Source organism: Nipponia nippon, unplaced genomic scaffold (genome assembly GCF_047370975.1).
Source record: "Nipponia nippon isolate SJK-2023a ecotype South Korea unplaced genomic scaffold, ASM4737097v1 scaffold_1, whole genome shotgun sequence".
NCBI lineage: Eukaryota > Metazoa > Chordata > Aves > Pelecaniformes > Threskiornithidae > Nipponia > Nipponia nippon.
In genome coordinates this window covers 70,939,395-70,960,202 of record NW_028262290.1, presented here as the reverse complement: position 1 = coordinate 70,960,202, position 20,808 = coordinate 70,939,395, and the positions used below count along the sequence as shown (strand labels likewise).

The 20,808-nt window shown below is 43.0% G+C and overlaps 1 protein-coding gene across 9 annotated transcripts in view; it reads left to right on the top strand.

Annotated features, from left to right (window-relative positions):
* LOC104013413 (poly(rC)-binding protein 3) overlaps positions 1-20,808 on the top strand; it is a 545,963-nt gene that overhangs the window by 335,983 nt on the left and 189,172 nt on the right. The window lies entirely within an intron of this gene.

Genomic DNA, 20,808 nt, shown 5'->3' with positions numbered 1-20,808 from the left:
CACAGCAGTAGTATTCCCACCCTGTTTACAGCAGTGCTTCAACACTTTCATTGCTCAAATGATAGGAAAAGGTCAATGATAAGGGATGTGCTTGTTTCATTTGTGCTGTAGACAAACTAGAAGAAAAGAACCTCTGTATTTTAATTTCTTTCAGTCAGATTTGATCATTAGTTGAAATCCCTGGAAATGTCAATTAGTTGCTAGGAGTCATGTGGGCAAGTGGAGGACCACGGCTCTGGCAGTCAAAACATGTGCAGGTCATGATTCTGCATTCAGCTAGACTGGTATGGTACTAGTATGGTACCACGTAATTATGGGTTTCAGCAGGGAATCCTCGGTAGAAAATGTGTTCCTCAGTGGAGAGGTAAGCCCAGCGTTTATAGCTCTTTTGAAATAAATGGAGTTATGCTGGTGTCAAATCACTGTATTAGGCAACCAAAACAACCTTTGTGAGTAATATTGAAAGCCACCGTGTTTTTATTTGCCAGTAGTGGTGCTTATTTCCGAATCTAGCTTGGTATAGATACATTTCTGATCATTTGTTCTTGATCTTGTAAATCTAGCAAAAGTAAACAGATTAAACTCTTACTACTCTTACTCTACTTACTCTTACTCTAATGAATATCTTGATCTCAATCTGCTATGCTAATACCAAAGAATACTCAATAAATATCTTGATCTAATGATCAGTGCCATTAATATTAATTTCTCTTTGTATTAAGCATCCCTAAAATGTAACCGCTAGAAAAAACTTACACCTCCAAAATATTGAGGAAAGCAAAGGGGCATCATGGCTTCTTCAAATGTTTGTTATGAGCGAAAAAATATATTGGAGTGAATGGAGTAAATTTATTACAGTAAAACAGAGCCCCATCTTACAGATGATGCCAAATTCACTTGGATTTGTTTCTCATTGGTCCAACCAAGACTACGTCCTATGCTGTACATAAGCAAATTTATAGACAATGAGAGATAGTCCTTATCACAGAACATGAACATTTTAAATTGACAAGTTTTAAAGGAAAGCTGAAGAAGCATTTCAAAAGTAGTCTGTACCTCAGTATACCTACCAGGAAAATCAGTGCTCAAAATTGTTGAAAAAATATTCTTAATTTTCCTCGCATTTCTTTTTAATACTTAGAAAGGTTTAGAGGATTTTATACTTTCCTCAGGGAGGAGTGTCCCTTGGTGTTCAGGAAACTGCCTCGGTAAATACTGGGGAGGCTGAAGGCATCATTTCATCCACAGCATATATACAACTGGGGAGATGCTGTGGAGGCTACTGCAGATTGTCCTGCCAGCATGCATAGGCCACCCTGTGGAAAGGCAGAGCAGCTCTTAGGCTGCATGCCAGTTGAGCTGCTTAGGTTCCCTAAGTGGGCAGCTTGTAAATGCTAGTAACTCCTCATCATTGTTTTCTGAACTTGTTTTATAAAATATGCAAACCACCAAAGCTTAGCAAGGTGGGAGCCCAGCACTGGATTCTTTTTGACTTGTGCTACATCACCAGCAAGAGGAGAACAAATGTATAGAGAGATTAACGGACTTAATGATATTTATACCACTTGAGGATGTGACCCAGTGTGTTCAAATACGTCTTGACCATGCAGTTCAAAATCTCTTATATTTAACTGCCCACTTTTTCCGTTTTTGATTCTCTCACTTCAATACATCACTTCAATACTCTCTGCTTTAGGATTCACTAGGAATTTTTTGTTTGCAGAGAAGGAGGTTAGTTCCTGCCTCTGCCATGGAACAGTAGGGCACAGAGGATATTCCTAATGCTCTATTATTAGCATAAGAAGTATCAGTGCTTGAGCCCCAGCAAAAGAGAAGCTGGTACAATTGCAGTGCATGAGACTAACAGTTTATACTAACTGTAGTGGTATCTGCTATGCTAATACCAAAGAATACTCTGCTATTGCTGTGTTTTTGGTTAGGAACTTCATTCCCAAGACAAAATAATAAAACATTTCCATTTCAAGTGAGACTGAAAAGTTCCCAAAAGCAAAACCACTCACCCTTGCTTGTGTTCTTTTCTCAATTTCAGCTTGACAGCAAGTGGCTAGGAGGAAAGCATGCAAAGCTCCACTGTAAACATAGAATAAAGGGGGGGGGGGGGGCTGGTCAGTACCCAATAATCATAGCAATTTCCTACGGCAGGTGGTCTCAGATAAGTTTAGAAGGTTGCATCTAGGAAATTCAAACAATAGAGAAAAAAATAAGAAACTTCCTTTCTGTTCAACATCCCGCCAAGAGAGTAGCTGAGAGAAACTCTATGGTGTTTTGTTCTTACGTTCTTAGCTCTGAGTGTGCAAAGGGCAAGCAAGAATATAGGACAGAGACTTTTTCTATGCATGATAGGAGGCCACGCTCATATGAAGGGAGACTGCATTGTTTCAGCCTGATCCATGGTTTTTGTATCAAGAGCTAGGTTTCAGGTCAGGTAAGATTCTTCTTGCAGTTTGATTTTTTATTTCAGTTCTGCTCATCTAATTATAAAACTGCATTTCTGAATTGCCTTTATGCAACCAATATTGGAGGAATTAACTTTCATTTGATGCACTGTGTCTATAAAATGCTACTTCTTCAGCTTAGTACACAATACTCGAAATTGAGCACTGTGAACGTGGATGGTTCACATATATATACTAACTTATGTGTAAAGCTTTACATGTGCAGTTCCACAAATAAATAAAATAAGCTCACCCAACAGGGGAAGTGTGAGTCAACAAAACAAACGAAGGCACTTTGCTAAAACAAAATGAAAATATACCCTCCCCATTCATTCCAAAGCCAGTTTTTCCAGGTTTTCTGAGTAGCTGAGAATAATTGAATCATAGAATCATAGAATCATTAAGGTTGGAAAAGACCCTTAAGATCATCAAGTCCAACCGTTAACCTAACACTGCCAAGTCCACCACTAAACCATGTCCTCGAGCACCACGTCTACACTTCTTTTAAATACCTTCAGGGATGGCGACTCAACCACTTCCCTGGGCAGCCTGTTCCAATGCCTGACTACCCTTTCAGTGAAGAAGTTTTTCCTAATATCTAACCTAAACTTCCCCTGGCGCAGGTTGAGGCCGTTTCCTCTCGTCGTATCGCTTGTTACTTGGGACAAGAGACCAACCCCCGCCTCGCTACAACCTCCTTTCAGGTAGTTGTAGAGAGAAATAAGGTCTCCCCTCAGCCTCCTCTTCTCCAGGCTAAACAACCCCAGCTCCCTCAGCTGCTCCTCATGAGACTTGTGCTCTAGACCCTTCACCAGCTTCGTTGCCCTTCTTTGGACATGCTCCAGCACCTCGATGTCCTTCTTGTAGTGAGGGGCCCAAAACTGAACACAGTACTCAAGGTACGGCCTCACCAATACCGAGTACAGGGGCACTATCACCTCCCTGGTCCTGCTGGCCACACTATTCCTGATAAAAGCCAGGATGCTGTTGGCCCTCTTGGCCACCTGAGCACACTGCTGGCTCATGTTCAGGCGGCTGTCAACCAACACCCCCAGGTCCTTTTCTGCCAGGCAGCTCTCCGGCCACTCCTCCCCAAGCCTGTAGCCTTGCGTGGGGTTGTTGTGACCCAAGTGCAGGACTCGGCACTTAGCCTTGTTGAATCTCATGCAGTTGGCCCCGGCCCAATGATCCAGCCTGTCCAGGTCCCTCTGCAGGGCCTTCCTACCCTCCAGCAGATCAGCACTTCCACCTAACTTGGTGTCATCTGCAAACTTACTGAGGGTGCACTCGATCCCCTCATCCAGATCATCAGTGAAGATGTTGAACAGGACTGGTCCCAACACTGAGCCCTGGGGAACACCACTCGTGACCGGCCGCCAGCTGGATTTGACTCCATTCACCACCACTCTCTGGGCTCGGCCGTCCAGCCAGTTTTTAACCCAGCGTAGAGTGCACCCATCCAAGCCATGTGCAGACAGCTTCTCCAGGAGAATGCTGTGGGAGACTGTGTCAAAGGTCTTACTAAAGTCCAAGTAGACAACATCCACAGCCTTCCCCTCATCCATGAAGCAGGTCACCTTGTCATAGAAGGAGACCAGGTTAGTGAAACAGGACCTGCCTTTCATAAACCCATGCTGGCTGGGTCCAATCCCTCGGTTGTCCTGCACGTGTCACGTAATGGCACTCAAGATGATCTGCTCCATGACTTTTCCCGGCACCGAGGTCAGGCTGACAGGCCTGTAGTTCCCCAGATCCTCCTTCCGACCCTTCTTGTAGAGGCGCATCACATTTGCTAGCTTCCAGTCATCTGGGACCTCCCCGGTTGACCAGGACTGCTGATAAATAATGGAGAGTGGCTTGGCAAGTTCCTCTGCCAGCTCCCTCAGTATCCTCGGGTGGATCCCATGGACTTGTGCGCATCCAGGTGGAGGAGCAGGTTGGTGACTGCCACCTCTTCGACAACTGGGCCTTCATTCTGCATCGTATCTCCATCTCCCAGCTCAGGGGCCTGAAAACCCCGAGGATGACCAGTCTGACTATTAAAGACTGAGGCAAAGAAGGCATTAAGTACCTCCGCCTACTCCTCATCCTTCGTGGCAATGTTTTCCTCCGCATCCAACAAAGGATGGAGATCCTTCCTGGCCCTCCTTTTGTCGCTGATATATTTGTAAAAACAAATTTTGTTATCTTTAACAACAGTGGCCAGTTTAAGTTCTAGCTGTGCCTTCGCCTTTCTAATCTTCTCCCTGCATAACCTCACAACATCCTTGTAGTCCCCCTGAGTCACCTGCCCCTTCTTCCAAAGGGAGTAGGCTCTCCTTTTTTTCCTGAGTTCCAGCCAAAGCTCTCTGTTTGGCCAGGCCGGTCTTCTCCCCTGCCTGCTCAACTTGCAGCACATGGGGACGGCCTGCTCCTGTGCCTTTGAGCTTTCCTTCTTGAATAACGTCCAGCCTTCCTGGACTCCTTTGCTCTTCAGGACTGCCTCCCAAGGGACTCTGTTAACCAGACTCCTAAACAATCCAAAGTCTGCCCTTCTAAAGTTCAGGGTAGCAGTTTTGCTGACCCCCTTCCTTACTTCTCCAAGAATTGAAAACTCTATCATTTCATGGTCGCTGAGCCCAAGACAGCCTCCGACCACCACATCGCCCACCAGGCTTTCTCTGTTCGTAAACAGCAGGTCCAACGGGGCACCTCCCCTGGTTGTCTCGTTTACCTGCGTCAGGAAGTTATCTTCCACACACTCCAGGAACCTCCAAGACTGCTTTCTCTCTGCTGTGTTGTATTTCCAGCAGATATCTGGTAAGTTGAAGTCTCCCATGAGAACAAGGGCTAGGGATTGTGAGACTTCAGCCAACCGCTTGTAGAATACTTCGTCTGTTTCCTCATCCTGGTTGGGTGGTCTATAACAGACTCCCACCAGGATATCTGCCTTATTAACTTTCCCCCTGATCTTTACCCATAAGCACTCAACCTTATCATTACCTTCATTGAGCTCTAGACAATCAAAACACTCTCTAATGTACAAGGCTACCCCACCACCTCTCCTTCCTTGCCTGTCCCTTCTAAAGAGCTTGTAGTCATCCATTGCAGCACTCCAGTTGTGTGAGTCATCCCACCATGTTTCCGTGATGGCGACCACATCATAGTTTTCCTGCTGCACAATGGCTTCCAGCTCCTCCTGTTTATTGCCCATGCTGTGTGCATTGGTGTAAATGCACTTCAGTTGGGCTATTGATCTCTCTCTATTGAACTCGCAGTGCCTTTCTGGTTTCTGTTCATCTTAAAAGATCAGAGAAGAATTACCTTTCTTTTCAAACGGGTAGAGAACACCTTAAAACAGGCCATGACATCACACACGGAATACCTGCATCTATCTTCAGACGGCTAACAATGTTATTTACTACCTGATTACTGGAAAACTGAAGCTGTTTGATTATGTTCACACTCCATAGATGTGGCTTCTTCCATGTAGTTAAAACTAAATGTTTTCGTCTCTTCCAAGTAGCATCTTTCTGTTTGTTCCCTACTTTCCTAATCAACGGCATGTTGGCCACAGAAAAAATTTTAGAAGTAAGTATTTGCAATTTGTATTCTTTTAAGGGATACTCTTGCATATGAGCATGAACTCATGCAAATAAAAATTATGGCAAATACTTTAACAGAACTTAGCATTTTATTCAAATGAATATCTTTTAATAATCTTTGCAATATTTGCTCAAGTATAGCACAGTGTTCTATGGGCAGATGCATATGCAGGTATCTGATCCTTATCCCCGACCTTCAGATTTCTCTTTTTATATCTCCATTAAGCACCAATTTTTTACTAAAGCATACTTTGCAATTAAAAATTTATTTCTTAAAAAGAAAAGGCAGCTTCCTGCCTAGTTCTTAATTAATCTTTATTTAAGACACTTAAATATTTATGGGGACTTACTTCTCTTTTCATTATAAATACTGTAGTGATTCAAAGAACTTTTATGTTTCTGAAGAGTTTTCACTTTTACTCACACTTATACTCATTAAAAAATTCAGCATCTGTCTCAGTCCATAGACTGTGATGCTATTGCAGCTGTAACTACAAAGATGTCAGGTTTAATGGCGGCAGATTAGTGCAGAAAGGGTCAGATTTCCCTTAGGCCTCATTGTCCCTCCTTGAAAAATAAACTATGAGTGCCTGTGGGTTTATGCAGCACCAAGGCATGGTGTTTCTTGGCTCTTGTGCCTTATGCAGGCCACTGCCCAGCATCTGCACTGAAGGTTGGGTTGTCCTTGAACCCTTGACCCACCAATTGCCTATACTGCAAATCACTCAGCTCAGCCAAGACAATTTTTAGACTTTCTGAACTCCTGCTTATCTTTCCCAGGTGTGCCTGGGCTTCAAATCATCAACTGAGCCCTTTCCAGTATGCAACCTTTCAATTTCCCCAACTATTCAGTATTTTTGGTAATGATCCGGCTGATGGAATAGACTGTGCTTCCTTATCTTATAGACAAACCTACCCTGGAGCTGGACAGCAGAAGTTAGCCAGCAGTAATTCCACAGTTCCTTGTCTCTGACCTTCTTTCCTTCTGTAGGGCCATTTTTCTGTCTATCACCTTTTCTTTTCTGTCTGTTTTGTCATTAGAGGAGATAGAGACAGCCACGGAAGGCGAAGGAAGCATAATTTCTAAGAGGAATCTCATTTTTGTACACTAACACCAAACAGCTTCGCTGTTGAAAGGTGGGTTACAGGTGGGAAGGGAGTAGTTCAGGCTTGCAGTCAGGGACGTACAAATCAAGTGGGATTCTGCATCACATATTCTGTGGTAGCTCACACTTAGTGATCAAAGAAGACCCAATGATCTTTGCATAAGAAGGTCATGATCTGTAAGCAATGGAAACAACCATGGCTTTCCTTTTGGCATAAGGAAGGGTAAGGTGGATTTCTGCATACAAGTTAAATTATGGAAACATCACCGTGCTTCTGCACATCCAAATTGGCTATAACAACAGGATACACCACAGTGTTCTGGGAAACATAGCAGGTAAAATTGCTAAGCAGATATGAGAAAGCTGAAATCTAAATTGCAGTACAAGCAAATGACCTGCTGCTATAAACTGTACCTTTACAGATTTTCTTACTGATTGCAATATGCTATTTATTGTGTGTATAAGCTGTACATTGATCAAAATTATTTGTTTCCATTTATATCTTGTTGGAAAACTATGGGAGATCACTGTTTGAATGAAGTAGATTACTGCCAATCATTCTCATATGTAGAATGAGGAAATTGAATAAGAATTATTCTCGTAGTTTTAGGCTGAGTTATTTATCTAAAACCATAGCTGAAAAGGTGGAATTTTTTACACTGTTTAACTGGAAATACTTAATGTAGCCAGAGATCAATACCGATGGTTGAATGGATGAAATGGCATTTTAAGTATTGAAGTGCTGAGTAAGGATAACCTAACAGTATAACTGGTAATATGCGATACGCAGACCATATTAAGTGAAATCTTGCTCTTCTGAATCATGTGAATGGTTTCAAGGATGTCCCTGAATAAGGTTCTTTTCTAATACAAGGCCATTGATTTCATATATAAGTGAAATGGGATTGTGCTCACAGATTCTTATAATATGTTATGTATCCATTTATTGTAGTCCTGGAATAAAAATAGTTGATTAAATTAATATGATGTTAACAATTTTTCTTCCCAGTAAACTTATACCTCCTGTATAGTTAGTTCTTTGTGCAAATTGTTATGTTTGTGTTATGATTGTTAGGTTTCTCCTTGCTGGAAAGTGGTACTTTAATGGGTATCATTTTTGTGATGTAAGCACTATCTTTCAGCAATTCACAGTGAGACTTCTCAGTTGCCTTCTGATATCATCACCATTTTATTAGCCTTGGCTAATTCCAGAGGTAGAGCAGTTTAGCAGATAATGCAATACCATGAAGGTTAAGTAAGCCTCACCTATGTGACATGGGGCAAGTTCTGTCATTTTTCTGCCCTTACCTGGTAGAGATGTATCATCTGTGTAAATCTGTCTGCAGTGATGGAACTTGCATAGCATCTAGGATAGCTGCCATGAATTTTATTTCTAGTTCTACCACTTCCATTGCAAGTCCTGAGGCAGGTGGCTAAGCCTCTCTGTACAGTCTGCATAATACTGCCTCTCAACTAATAAAGGATTTTGATACCTACTGAGGAAGAGAATAACAACTCTGGAAGTGCTTAATATTTCTACTGAGCAACATAGCACAATAAACATGCTAGTAGGTCTTTTCCAACCTAAATGATTCTATGATTCTATGATTCTGTGAACTAGACACGGTCTCTCAGAGTTTCCCTGTTCCTAACCATTACTGATCAGTGCCTACTGCATAGAGAAGAGGTTATCTTCGACAGAGGGTGTCAGTGGAAAAACGCTTGTTCTTTGTTATATACACAGTTTTGCCCAGCTGTCAGTCCAACATTGTCAAACAAGGATACTATGATGACCATCACACTCTTTTTTTATCCATCCTCCCCAAAGCAATGTTTACTGAACTGTGTCATGTTCTTCACATATATTTTTGTGTTGCACATGTTCTTATAAAACTAAGCTGAGGCAATTAGAAAAGTTTAAGCACGAATCTTGCTTCCTAGCATACCAGGATAACCTTCAATAAAAAAATAGCTTCCTCCTGGATAAGGTAGCACAGTGTCTGCTGCTTATGATTACTTGTGTACTTACTGATCTTGGAGTATTGCTAAAAGTAGAAGAACAGCACATCACAAGCAGGCAGGAGATTTCTCTAGCACAGCAGCCATGAAAAATCTCAGTGTTTTATGGACACGTGGGACCAACTGAACAATCAGTATCGAATTAAGGAGGAGACAGCTGGGGGGACTTGAAATCTTTTCCTATCTTGTCATAGATAGTGTGGTATTGCCTGTTTCTCTAAATGAAATAACAATAGGGAAGCCTCAGGGCAGATTGTCTGCTTCTCCTCCCTTGGGGAGTCTGATTTTCTTCCTTCTCAGTGTATTAGAGGTGGCTGATCCATTGTAATGCAATGTCAAAGGCCTTTGGGACTTAAAAAATCTTGTGTGTGTGGTATTGGAAGGGCAAAGAAAAAGCATTGACCCTACGAGATGTGATCTTTTCAGGTGGCACAGAGGTTTTAAGGAAAATCAGAAAAAAGAATGCACTTGGATTAACCAAGATTAAGGCAAATGAAGTTATTCCAGGAGGTTGTCCAAACTTACAGTAAATTTAATAATTCTAATTTGTTGCCCCCATAGCTCTTTCACTCAAAACTCCTTCAGTAATATGGCAACCTTTCCATTACAGATTACATGTTGGGCACAGCAAACTTGTTTTCTTATAGATTAAACTGATTCACTACAGCTTTAACATTTGACAAGAACATCTGTTAGATCCAAACAGCTATTTGGTTTGATGACATTTTGATTCCTTTTATGAAGAATTGAGAAATATTTACCTACATGTGTGAGGAAGCACTTTGCTGAATATTTTGTACTCACACGCAAACAAGAATATACAAGTGCAAACTAACATGGTAGCTATTTGCTGTTTGTTATTCAGTCATTCCTTATTCACCTGTGTCTTTTTGGAAAGTTGTTTTCATCTATTCAGTAAGCAGAAACATTATTGTTACTATGAGGTGGCCATTCATGAACAATATCATTCTTCCTGCACCATAAGTCACATAAGGCAGAAATCAAAACAATTATTAACAATGCATAGCCAAAAGCAAACAGCTGACAAAAAACCCACATGCTAAAAATGCTTTGTCCAAATAATTCAGTGCATAATTAACAAATGCATTGGCAGAAATCTGCTCATTAACAATTTGCAAGCGGGAAATAGGGTTGGATAATGCATTTACAAACTAGCTACAATGGATGTAGTAGGAAAGCAGGGTTGCATCCTTATGGTCACTGAGAACAGAATCATTGTCTATATAAGGATTGCTCACACTAAGTTAACTGAAGGTATGGAATTCATGTACATAATTGAGGTGCAACAAACCCAGTATGAATGCTTTCACTGAAAGAAAGTATGTAAACATGTTGCCTGTTCCAAGGATGTGCTGTGTTGACCTTGGCCAGTGGTTACGCACCCACCCAGCTGTTCTCTCAATCCCCCTCTTCAGAAGGAGAGGGGGACAAAATAGTATGAAAAAGCTCATGAGTCAAGATAAAGACAAGGAAATCGCTTGCCAGTTACTGTCACATGCAAAACAGACGCAACTCGGGGAAAATAAATTTAATTTACTGCCATTTAAAATACAGGCAGTGAGAAACAAGAAGACAAACATTAAAACAACACTTCTCCTCCCCCCTTTCCCAGGCTCAACTTCATTCCTTCACACCCAACCCCTCTCCCCTGCAGCAGTGTAGGGGTGATGAGAGTTACAGTCAGTACAAAGCGTTTTTTCCCTGCTGCTCCTTCCCTCTCACTCTTCACCCCTGCTCCAGCCTGGGCTCTCTCCCATGGGCCACAATCCTTCAGGAAATATCTGCCTGCTCCAGCGTGAGGTCCTCCACAGGCCACAGGGGATATCTGCTCCAGTGCCTGAGCACCTCCTCCGCCTCTGACCTTGGTACTCCCTCTGTTGTTTCTCACTCATCTTTTTTCCCTCCTTCTCTGCCTGTGTGGCATTTTCTGCCATTTCTTAAATATGTTTTCCCAGAGGTGACACCAGCTTGGCTGCTCACAGAGGCCACCCCTGCAGCCCCCCCCCCCGCTGCCAACACCTTGATGCCTACACCCAATGCAAAGAATTAAGCTATCAAAAAATGAATATATTTTTTACCTTTTAACTTACTCCTGTTAATTTCATTATTCCTTTGTTTTATGTTCCTGTTTTCCATCAAAAAATAAGGCCATGCAGGAAGCTGTTGGCACACCAGTGTCATCTGAGGTGTGTTTATTGCAGTGCTGCTGGGCCAGTAGAAGGTTTAATGTCCATTCTCATACCAGTGGGGAAGCCCTGTAGGCATACTATAGCTCATATTATTTGTAGGCCTGGTACAAACTACAACAAAAACCTACTTTTTTTGCCAAGGTTAAGTGTGGGTGACTGGGTGAGACTAACATGGAGGGATACTAGCATGTCCAGTAGATTAAGCCATAGCTTGCAGGTGCCCTTGAGCTGCTTCATGTTCTCTGCAGGGCTTCCATTTGACTTGGGATCTTTTCTACACTGTGAAGTTTAATTCTTAAGATGTGTTCTGGGAGATGAAGCAGTAAACTGCTACAACAGTGACTGAGTCAGTGTGGTCTATTGTGGTCACACCCACAGCAGGAGTGCTTTCCTAATTGACTCAGAAATACAGATGTACTTTGCGCAAGCAAAGCATTCCTTGGGCTTGGTTTCAGCCACACCAGCAGTGCTACTACCCCTCATGCCAGGGTAGTAAAATTGACATGGAAAGGGTTTTGTTGTTTCCCATCCCCCAGAAAAAAAAAAAAAACACACAGATTTTTCCTGGGGAATTTGTCAGTCAGCCAGGGACTTGGATACTTTGCCCTAGACCAAGACAACTCTGCTAACTGAAATATCAACGTAAACGCAGCAGCATCCTGGGACTCATGGTAGTTTGTTTCTGTGCCACTGGAACTGTTCTTTGACGTGTGGAGTTACCCTGAATGGTAACCTTTATTGAGCGGACAGGCATTGGGGTAGGTATACGACTGACTATTTTGGCTTGGCCAGAATAATGATTTCATGTTAATTTAGGTAAACTGTTGCAGAAAGTATGCGGACACACTTATTTGGATGTAAACCTCATTTTCCCATCAGTTTTGAATGGTTACCATATAGAGTATGAATTTCAAGAGTAGTCACTGTTCCAATGTGTGTAGTTAGAAATAGCTTTTTCTGCAATATCTCTTTGCCCTAGTTTCCCCTTTTTGGACAACGCTCTTAGGAATTGGCTTAAATTTAGTCCCATATATGTGATTTCAGATTGACGTAAACATATCTGCAGAGGGGCTTACATACCATTTTAAGTTCAAATAGTGTAGTCTACTCAGGCACGCAGGTTTTAGGCTAAGGTTTTCTAACGAGCCTCAGGTTTGGCATCCAACTGCTGCTGAAGGTTAAAATGATTGATAAACAAACCTCTATTGTATTGTAGAAATAAGTAATGGTACTGCCTTTCCTTCCCTCAAAAAAGCAGTGGTCTTTCTTGTATAATTAGTGGTCTGCATGTTAACTGTTTAATAGCATTATAGAATCATAGAATCATTTAGGTTGGAGAAGACCCTTAAGATCATCAAGTCCAACCATAAACCTAACACTGCCAAGTCCATCCCTAAACCATGTCCCTAAGCAGCACATCTACACATCTTTTAAATATCTCCAGGGATGGGGACTCAACCACTTCCCTGGGCAGCCTGTTCCAATGCCTGATGTCCTGGTTTCAGCTGGGATAGAGTTAATTTTCTTCTTGGTAGCCGGTATTGGGCTGTGTTTTGGGTTTAGGATGAGAACAATGTCGATGATACACTGATGTTTTGGTTCTGGCTAAGTAGTTGCTAAGTGGCGCTCACACTGGTCAAGGACTTTTTCAGCTTCCCATGCTCTGCTGGGTGCACAAGAAGATGGGAGGGGGCACAGCCAGGACAGCTGACCCAGACTGGCCAAAGAGCTGTTCCATACCCCATGACATCGTGCTCAGTATATGAGTGGGGGGGCAGTTGGCCGGGGGAGGGGCAACAATTGCTGCTTGGTGGACGTGCTCGGCATCAGTTGGCGGGTGGTGAGCAATTTTACGGTGTACCACTTGCTTTGTATTACTATTGTACTATTATTACTTAGTTTTATTATTATTGTTATTATTACTACTGTTCCATTTTTATTTTACTTCAATTATTAAACTGTTCTTATCTCAACCCACAAGTTTTCCCCTTTTGCCCTTCCGATTCTCTCCCCCATCCCACCGGTGGGAGAGTGACCAAGCAGCTGCATGGTGCTTAGTTGCTAGCTGGGGTTAAACCACCACACCTGACTACCCTTTCAGTGAAGAAATTTTTCCTAATATCCAATCTAAAGCTCCCCTGGTGCAACTTGAGGCCATTTCCTCTCATCCTATCACTTGTTACTTGCGAGAAGAGACCAACCCCCACCTTGCTACAACCTCCTTTCAGGTAGCTGTAGAGAGCAATATGGTCTCTCCTCAGCCTCCTCTTCTCCAGGCTAAACAACCCCAGCTCCCTCAGCTGCTCCTCATGAGACTTGTGCTCTAGACCCTTCACCAGCTTCGTTGCCCTTCTTTGGACATGCTCCAGCACCTCGATGTCCTTCTTGTAGTGAGGGGCCCAAAACTGAACACAGTACTCAAGGTACGGCCTCACCAATACCGAGTACAGGGGCACTATCACCTCCCTGGTCCTGCTGGCCACGCTATTCCTGATAAAAGCCAGGATGCTGTTGGCCACCTTGGCCACCTGGGCACACTGCTGGCTCATGTTCAGGTGGCTGTCGACCAACACCCCCAGGTCCTTTTCCGCTGGACAGCTCTCCAGCCACTCCTCCCCAAGCCTGTAGCCTTGTATGGGGTTGTTGTGACCCAGGTGCAGGACTCGGCACTTAGCCTTGTTGAATCTCATGCAGTTGGCCCTGGCCCAATGATCCAGCCTGTCCAGATCCCTCTGTAGGGCCTTCCTACAAGGTCTGCAAACTTACTGAGGGTGCACTCGATCCCCTTGTCCCAATCATTGATAAAGATATTAGAGAGAACTGGCTCCTATACCGAGCCCTAGGGAACACTACTTGTTACCAGCTGCCAACTGGATTTAACTCTGTTCACCACAACTCTTTGGGCCTGCCCATGCAGTCAGTTTTTTATCCAGCGAAGAGTACGCCCATCCAAGCCGTGTGCAGCCAGCTTCTCCAGGAGAATGCTGTGGGAAACCATGTCAAAGGCTTTACTAAAGTCTACGTAGACAGCATTCACAGCCTTCCCCTCATCCACTAAGCAGGTCACCTTGTCATAGAAGATCAGATTAGTCAAGCAGGACCTGCCTTTCATAAACCCATGCTGACTGGGCTTTATCGCCTGGTTGTCCTCTACGTGCCATGTCATGGTGCTCAGGATGATCTGCTCCATGACTTTTCCCGGCACCGAGGTCAGGCTGACAGGCCTGTAGTTCCCCGGATCCTCCTTCTGGCCCTTCTTGTAGATGGGCATCACATTTGCTAACCTCCAGCCAACTGGGACTTCTCCGGTTAGCCAGGACTGCTGTTAAATGATGGAAAGTGGCTTGGTGAGCACTTCTGCCAGCTCCTTCAGTCCCCCTGGGTGGATCCCATCCAGCCCCATAGACTTGTGTGTGTCTAAGTAGTGTAGCTAGTCACTAACCATTTCTCCTTGGATTATGGGGGCACAGGAGGCTGGGTACCCAGAGAACAACTGGTCTTACTATTGAAGACTGAGGCAAAGAAGGCATTAAGTATCTCAGCCTTTTCCTTGTCCTTTGTCACTGTTTCCACTCACATTTAATAAAAGATGGAGATTCTCCTTAGTTCTCCTTTCGTTGCTAACGTATTTTTAGAAACATTTTTTATTGCCTTTTACAGTAGTAGCCAGATTAAGTTCCACTTGGGCTTTGGCCCTTCTAAATTTCTCCTCACATAACCTCACAACATCCTTGTAGTCCTCCTGAGTTGCCTGCCCTTTCTTCCAAAGGTCTTAAACTCTCTTTTTTTTCCTGAGTTCCAACCAAAGCTCTCTGTTCAGCCAGGCCGATCTTCCCCGCTGGCTCATCTTTCAGCACATGGTGACAGCCTGTTCCTGCACCTTTAAGATTTCCTTCTTGAAGAATACCCAGCCTTCCTGGATTCCTTTGCCTTTTGGGACTGCCTCCCAAGGGACTCTGTCAACCAGGCTCCTAAACAGGCCAAAGTCTGCCCTCCAGATGTCCAAAGTAGCAGTTCTGCTACCCCCCACCCCCTTACTTCTCTGAGAATCAAAAACTCTACCATTTCATGATCACTATGCCCAAGACGACCTCCAATTGTCACATCACCCACAAGTCCTTCTCTGTTCACAAACAACAGGACCAGTGGGGCACCCTCCCTAGTTGGCTCCCTCACCAACTGTGTCAGGAAGTTATCATCTTCCACACACTCCAGGAACATCCTGGACTGTTTCCTGTCTGCTGTATTGTATTTCCAGCAGGCATCTGGTAAGTTGAAGTCCCCCATGAGAACAATGGTTAGCGATTGTGAGACTTCTCCCAGCTGCTTATAGAATATTTCATCTGCCTCTTCATCCTGGTTGGATCATCTATAACAGACTCCCACCATGATATCTACCTTGTTGGCCTTCCCCCGATTCTTACCCATAAACACTCAACCCTGTTGTCACCATCATCAGGCTCTAGACAGTCAAAACGCTCCCTAGCATACAAGGCTACCCCACTCGCTCTCCTTCCTTGCCTGTCCCTTCTGAAGAGTTTATAGCCATCCATTGCAGCACTCCAGTGGTGTGAGTCATCCGACAATGTTTCCATGATGGCAACTATGTCATAGTTTTCCTGCTGCACAATGGCTTCCAGCTCCTCCTGTTTGTTGCCCACGCTGCGTGCATTGGTGTAGATGCACTTCAGCTGGGGTTATTGATCCCAACCACCTTTTTGGGGGCAGAAGCTCTAATTCCTACGTAACCATTTTCAGGCGCTTCCATGGTTTCTAACACATCCATGGCCCTTGCGTCTTTGCTGCTGCATGGATCTCCATCCCCTACCTCCACTGAGATGGCAGACTGAAAGACCTCCCTAGCACACCATCCCTCAAACATTGGCGTGCTGCCCCCAGGCTTATCTCTAGCAAGCCTGGTTTTCTCCCCTTCCCCCTTCAAATCTAGTTTAAAGCTCTTTCAATGAGCCCTGCTAACTCTTGTGCAAAGATCCTTTTCCCTGTTTGAGACGGGTGTGCCCCATCTGTTGCCAGCAGGCCTGGTGTTGTGTAGACCGACCCATGATCAAAAAACCCAAAATTCTGCCAGTGACACCAGGCTTGGAGCCAGGTATTGATATGCTGGCCCTTCCTGTTTCTTCCCTCATCATTTCCTGAAACTGGAAGGATAGAGGAGAACACTGCTTGTGCTCCTGATCCCTTAAGCAGTCGTCCCAAGGCTCTGAAGTCTCTCTTGATTGCCCTCAGACTTCTAGTTGCAACTTCATCACTACCTACCTGAAAAATCAATAATGGATAGTAATCTGAGGGCCATACCAGGGTAGGAAGCTTTCTTCACATCTTTAAACTGGGCCCCAGGGAGGCAGCAGACTTCCCTAAGAAGTGGGTCCAGTCTGCATATTGGGCCTTCTGTTCCCCTCAGGAGAGAGTCTCCTATGACAATGACCCATCTTTTTTTCTTTATGGAAGCAGTTTTGATGCAGGGCGTAGACCGACTTAACCTCAGCGACACCTCCAAGCTAGGTGAACCATTGTCCTCGTCATTGTTCAGTTCCACTTGCAGAGCCTCATACCTATTATGCAAGGGCACCTGGGAAGGTGGGGCAGTCACAGAGGAGATGCACCTGCTGCGCCGGGCAGGAACTTGTTGCCATTGCCCCCTATCCCTTAAGTCACCATGTTCAGCCCAGTGGAGAGAGGATAGGGAATCCTCCATATCATGCATCCTGTCTGCCTGTTGGGCCTGTCTCAGGGAAGGTAGGGTGCAATTCCAGTAGTCTATCTCTCACGACGGAGGAATAGAGAGAGATCTTCCAGACAAATGCACAGACAAAGGATATGTGGAATTGTTGCTTTCCATTTATTGTGGTGATAAAATATGATTATTTTTAATGAATAAGCAAGGTTCCTTGAACTCTGCATCTGTCTTGTGTTCACCTGCTGCAGTTTCATAAAAGACTTTAGCCTGCTCACTGTCATGCTACAAGTGCAGGTCTTGCCAGTTCCACCGCGGGAAGGCTGATGCTTCCTATGAGATAGGCTATGTTCAGGAAACGCTTTTATAGAAGTAGAGTGAAAATGTTCTGACTGGCTTTGGCTGACTAGATCTCTGGTCACGCAGGTGGCACCTAAGATGTGGGGCACGTGTGCCCAGAGTCTTGGTTGCCCAGATCACCAAACATTGGTTGATATCACTATTACCTCCTGCTATTTGTCCATGTTATTTTTGAGGGAAAACTAGAAGGCATATCCTGGTGTGATCCCAATAGCTGGAATGTGAAGCAGGACTTGGGCCTGAGGAGGATTTTCCTCCAAAACGTTTTCTTTCATAGTGTTTACTCAGTGTCTGTTCAGGACGAAAAATATTTGCATGGCTTTCTAAAGTGTATAATATCCTGAAAGCTGAATCTGTCATGCTAGCCAAAGATAACTTTGTATTTTGACCACTGTTGTAGATGTGATACTGGCTTAAATAAATAGATGGATCTTCTGTCTGACCTAGTATAGCCATTCTTATTTACTCATTTACATAAGGTGCCAAAACACTAAAAGAATATGACATGGCTGTATGGAGCATTATTGTAATTATTATTATATATATTTTTTTTATTTTCACAACTATGGATGGACTCGTAAAGTCCCCAGAAATAAACCCTTCACTTATTCTAATTACCCTAGGATGTGAAGTTGCACAGGGGGATGAGGGAAACTAGGAATTTTCTGCCCTCAAAATCTTCCTTGACCACTAGCCGGAGGCACAGTAGGCTCTCTGACATCTGCATGTTGCAAGAGATCACCAAGAATGCAATAAAAGACCAAAATGAATGCGGACATTGTGACAGCTGTATTTAAATCAGACCAAAGGATAATTTCCCTTGGTGTCATCCCACAGCACTGTGTAGTGCTTCTTAAACTGAATATTGTGCATCTTTGTGTAAAATACAGACTGGTGGATGTTTCTTTTATCACCGCAATGAATTACTTTTTGAAGCCCACACACGTATGTGGCATCCACCGCATCCTGTGGCAATGAGTTCCACTATTCAATTATGATCTTTGTGGAAAGCATCTTTTCTTGGGTTTCATGTTTTAAACTTGCTAACTGCTTGTTTTATTGGGACTGCTTCCTGTGCTATGAAAAAACAGTGAAAAAGCATTCTGTATTCACTTTCTCAGTACTGTTCATGATTTTCTGGTGCTCTGCCACAGTCCTTTCCCTCAGTTGTCCCTCTTCCAATACGAAAATCCTAAAGCTATTTTTTGTCTCCTAGTACAGAAGCCTTTACCTTTACATACCTTTGATCATCCTGTCACCTGTTTCTTTATCCTTCTATTGCTACCCTGTCACTTTTGAGATGAGATGACTGGAACCGTATTCAATATTCAAAATGTTAGGTGGGCAATGGATTTTTATGGCAGCATTATCGTGTTTTCTTCTGCTGCTTTCTGTTCTTTCCCTAATATTTCCTAGTATACCATTTTCTTTTTTGACATTTGATGAGGATTTAGGTGACATTTTCTTAAAGTTGTTTCCAAGCTCTCTTTCTCAACCAACAGTTAATTTCACTGTGTGTTTATAGATTTCCCAGGGTACAGGCATGAGAGGTTAGTTATTTAGCCATGAAAACACAGCTAAATTACAAGAGTGTTTTAGGCTGTAAACAGGATGATTGTTGGTAGAATTTAATATTCACTCAGTTCTACTGGCAATTTTATATGTTCTAGTTTTTGTTATACCAGAGATTTCTCACAAGTATGTGAGGCAGTGCGAATGTTTCCCTTGGACCCCATCTTTTTAGTGTGTTGTTGATTATTTTAATAGAACATTAATTCTAACAAGAAAGTCATTCAGGAAATAGTTCATTCAGTTAGTTTTTTCTAAGACAGTTTTGCTAATTTTGCTGCTGTAAGGCATATCCTGACCAAAACTAAAGGAATCCAAACAAATACATAACCTTTTGCTGTACTAACTCAGTGAAGATTTCATCCCATAGCCTTCAATATCAGATAGAGATACATAGCCCTTTAATTTTTTTCATAGCTGAAATGTGTTATTACTGTCATAATGGTTGCTAAGATGGAGTTCTGGAGCTTAATGAAATTTGGAGTTAAATAAATCACCTCAGGATTGTTAAAACGTGGCTGTGAAAGAACTTAAAATAGTTGTTTCTAAAAGAAGTGCTGACAGAATAAATATATTACTGCAAGTCAATCGGTCTCATCTCTGACTTTAAAATACTTGCTATATTTTAATGATCATTGTCAAAAATTCCTTAATGGGCCAAAAAGACCTCTGTATCATATCACAAGCAGAGATCTTTTTTAAGTGAGATTTTCAGCACTCTCTTTTCATGGAGTATGAGTCATTTGACTTTTTGCTTGTTAACATAAGATCTTCAAATTTGTGGCTGCACTACAGTACAGAAGCTAGAGGTTTTTGAAGATTTTCTTTTAACACTGCTTTGTCTGAGAAGGAGTTTGGTTCCTTACTAATTCTGTTTATTCCCATGCATTATAGGCAGAGTTTTCTTTGTATGGCTTTTTTTTTTCCACTCCAGTCTCAGTCCTGCTAGTCTGGGAGAGATCAGCAATGGAAACTTTATTTTATAGCTGAGGTGGGTTCACCTTGGCCAGCAGCCAGGCACCTATCCAGCTGCTCTCTCATTTCCCCTTCTCAACAGAACAGAGGGAGAAAATAAGATAGAAAATCTCATGGGTTGAGATAAAGACAAGGAGATAACTCACCAATTACCATAATGGGCAAAAAACCAGAGTCAACTTGGGGAAAATTAATTTAATTTATTGCCAATTAGAAATAGAGTAGGGTAGTGAGAAATTAAGTCAACATTAAAACACCTTCCCTCCACCCCTTCTTTTTCCCAGGCTCAACTTCATTCCCAACTCCTCTACCTCCTTCTCCCACAGTCTGCATAGATGAAAGTGCTGGTCATCTCCCACTCTCTCAGTTTCATTTCGATTTGGAGAGCTGAGATGGCTCCTTGACTCAGTCAACTGTCCTATCCATTAAGGACAATTGGAAATTACAAAGCTAGACTTGAAATGCAGAATAATGTTATGAGTACAAAGGGACAACTTCAGCTATTGGATTACAAATAAGGAGGCCAAATACATGAACTAGTCCAAAAGGTAGCCAACAAATGCTAGTCAATTGTTTGAAAGACATTTAGGGACATGACTTTTTCCTGTTTTGGAAAGTCATTTACTTCAGCACATTGGTTTATTAAACCAGAAAGGAGTCACACCTCTTTCATTTTCACTGTTTTCTCACAAATGGAACAGCTTAGTAATGTAGGTATGCAAGAGAATAAATTAAATAATTACTCCTCTCGTTGTTTTGATTCCCTGTGCACTCCAGGAAGCCTGATCTGAACAGTTCAACTGGTAGAAGCCCATAAACTCTCTGCAGAGGTTC